Raw genomic sequence first — 3809 nt, 5'->3', positions numbered from 1 at the left:
AATTCGACCAGAGCTTGAAACAAGTGGGAGATGAGGCCCCAGGGGTGGGCAGAAAGCACATTACAGAGGCCCTGACTGCCAGGTCCGGGAAGATGCACCTTCTCCTGAGGCAGCGGGAAGGGCTGAACTCCCATAAGTGGAAACGCGCGTGTGATGCGGGGTCCCCTGGTCACACACCTGCTCTTAGCTCAGATTTTCAGGTCCCCTCCATGCAGCCTCACTCTCCCCCGCCCTTGGATGGGAAGTAGCCCAAATGTCCCTTAAGGCTCAGTCCCCTGTGGAGGTGCAGGGCGGATGAGGTGAGCACACGAGCTGTCTCCCAAGGTTATTTCTGCAAATTCACACCTAAAACGTGGGTGAGGACGAAAGCCTCTCACATGTACTATAAGAACGACGTTGACTGCGAAATTAAGAAAAGATTCTCCAAAATCCTGTCTTCTTCTTTGGAAAGCTTAATTTGTTAATTCCAGCACCACAGGATGTGCCTCTAGAGACGGTTTTTCATCCTTGTTTAAAGACCTCCCGGGAAAGGATGCAGATTTGCATTTCTATGTGGTATTAAAGACAGGCTTCATTAAATATTCAAGCTGCTGAAAGTAATAAAAATTCATTTGCAAGACAATATGCCACCAAACACTCTTATTTTAAATGGAAACTTCAAACCACTTCCCTACTAGCTTTCCCCCGATAGCATGTGCATTTCAAAGTACCTTCTTCTGTGCACTGTGATGTCCTTCAAAGGCAAAAGATCAGATTAACCCACGTCAACCGGCAGAGAATGACTGGGATTCGAAGGCGCTCAAGACATCCCAGCCCCCTCCTTGCCCAGGTTTGGAAACAGGTACAACCAGGTAGATGTCCAACGACAGTTTTAAAATCGATGAAAACTAGATTGGAGAATGTGGCTCAGATGTGTGTCCAAACGGATGCACGCTCCCGCCAGCAGCAGGCTGCCCCGCCAGGCTCATGGCATCCTGGGCAGGGAAGGGGGCTTCCTGCAGGCAGCTGGCTTCCAGTGAGGAGGGGGCTGCACCGAGCATGCCCAGCTCCTTCTCTGATCCCACCAATCAGATGTCACCCTCCTTGGAGAAAAGTGGGCAAGGGATGGAGAGAGGCCAGGAGTGTTACCAGCGAAGTCCTTCCAGATCAAGAATCGCGCCGGGAGAAGGCGGTGCAAATAGAAGCCTGTACTTGGACTCTGGTGGCTGGGCCTCCCCGCAGGCAGTTCGGTGTAACCCATGCTTTGCCGGATGTGTTTCAAATGCTCAGAGTAAGAAGATGGGGAATGTTTAAGACGCGCTCCTCCATCTTTGCATCAGGACTCGGCAAAGGTGCGCTGGGTTAATACTTGCTCAGTGAACTACCACCTCACTGAATCAACATCCTTTGTCAATTTAAGACAGAAAAATCCATTTCTATGCCTGAAAAGACACCATCATCCACTCCATCATCAAAATAATCCAAGGGCAAAGGCCAAGTTAAGGGAACTGCCTTAAACCAGCCGGCATAGTTTTGTCTGCCGTTGATCTGTTATCTCTTACAAGCTTACCACCTGACTAGCTGTGCAACTTAGACAAGATGCTTCACCCGAGTCTCACAGCGGACCTCTCTGACCCGCACTGCAAAGAAAAGGCTGGGTGAAACTTGACATATTGACTCCTAAAATCTTAGCTCTCTGCCCCACTTTGGCTCCTGAAATGTGAGCATCCAAGCCTTTACCACTAGGTAAGGGACAGATCTTCTCTGGGGACACGGACCAGCCTTCAAGAAAGATCTGGAGATACCAACACTGGGGGGTCCCCAAGTGAGTGGCCCAGCCGGCCACAGCAGAGTGAAGGACACGGTCTGCAAGCCCCTTACAGGCTCAGAGCCTCCAAGCAGCTTTTCAGGACTCCACTCCTCAGTGAGAGCAGGCCACCACGGATGTCCCCACACTGGGGAAAGCCACTAGTGAATGCCGAGGTAAGAGTAATACGCTGGAGCTTTTAAAAAGGAACTTTAAAAAACACTAGTGTCTTCAGAGAAATACAACAAGTTAGTAGCCTTAAAATGGAAGAATGTCGTTTAAGAAATGAGCATTCAGACAGAAAAAAAAAAAAGTCTTGATAAATTAGACATTAAAAATGTAAATGAAAAACTCAAAGGCTTAGATGATAAAACTGACTCTTCTTCCAGAAGGTAAAGCAATAAAAAAAAAAAAACAAAGAGAAGCCATCTCCTGGTCTCCTGGTCACAGCTCACTGAGGTCACAGAGCTGGAGGGAACGGGCGTGGGAGACGGAGGCAGATGTGCCTTGTTCCACCCCCAGCACTAAGGTGGAGCCAACAGCCGTGAAGCCCAAGACCCTCTGGGGACACCATACTGCCGGCCAGGCCAGGGCTTTACCACGGGTTTCTGATCGGCGGTCAGCAGGACCCAGCTCCATCCTTACAGCTCTGAGGGACCGCCTGGCCCCGAGGAGGGACCGCCTGGCCCCGAGACGTGACCGCACGACTCTGAGCCGCCCGTGCTCACACCACGGGCTGTCCTTTCTGTCCTCAACTTCCTGCAAACAGAAGGCCCGAACGTCACCGCTCAGAGCCGAACGTCACCGCTCAGAGCCGAACGTCACCACTCAGAGCCAGACGGCTGCCATCGATTAACCTCACGACGGGCGGCCAAGCCGTCGACTCGGGAGCGTGCGTGCTATCGGCACTCGCCACCCTGGAAGACACGACTGTGAGGATGGCCTGTCCTTCAACGGCCACGGCTGACCAACGCCTCTCTCTGACGTCCGGATCGCGGCGCGCGTGGAGCGGCTCCGTTACTGGGAGGGGCTGGCCCTGTGGCCCGCTCCGAAGCGGAAAGGTGCCTTCCCACCCCTGCTCCTCAAATAAAGCCACAGCAGTGTGTTATCACTGCCACCCTCCTCGCCCTGATGCAGGGGCCAAGGCCCCACGGCCCCGCCCTGCCCAACTGTGGGAAATGACCTCTGACGTCAGAAAGATGACGTTTTTGCCTCTCCCTGCCTTAGTCTGTCTCATTTCTCGATTTGACAGAGACCACGGGCAGGAACCAGGTGGCATTTCCCGGGCCCCCTGGACCTCGACAACTGGACACCCCTGGCAGGAGCCACTGACCGATGGCTCTTTGCCAGCTCAGGCGTTTGTGTTCTGAGAAACACACTTCCACTAAAGGTAAAAAATAAATACATAAACGAACAACGTGGCGAAGGACATGGACGGACGGACGGCAGGAACAAAAGCAGCGACTCCAAAATGTGCTGCGATGTATGGGGACGCACCCTCCCCGCCTCCCGGGAACCCAGCCTTTGCCGAGTGCTGGGGGCACCAGCGGACACCCCGGCAGTGGTGATGTGGTGTCAGCTCGCGCACGTCAGCTTCTCGGCGGGATCCCACCTACGGTCCCGTTCCCCGCTCCTGCCCCACCCCGGTCACCACCGCGTCCCTTATTCACGTCCTTAACGGCACAGATCACGGTCTGTCATTTTAAGTGCTTTCTGTCCATCTCCTCCAGACGCGTACCCTCCGAGAGCAGGGACCAGGGACCAGGACAGCCTCAGACACTGCCGCAGCCCAGCGTTCATTCACACAGTGCCAGGGGCGGTGTCACCTCCTCAGAAGACCAGTGGCAGGGACGAACAGTGTGACGTGGGTTACGGGAGGAAAGGGAGTTGACAGTGGGTGGCGGGGTGAGGCCCAAAGGCCGGGGGGGAGGTGGAGCAGGGGGTTCCAGACAGAAGGGCCAGGTGAACAGCATGAGGGGACAGCAGTGGGACCCATCTCACGACCACGACTTAGAAACACGGT

This window comes from Pteropus vampyrus, unplaced genomic scaffold, assembly GCF_000151845.1.
Source record: "Pteropus vampyrus isolate Shadow unplaced genomic scaffold, Pvam_2.0 Scaffold252, whole genome shotgun sequence".
NCBI lineage: Eukaryota > Metazoa > Chordata > Mammalia > Chiroptera > Pteropodidae > Pteropus > Pteropus vampyrus.
Note: the sequence above shows the minus strand (reverse complement) of the source record.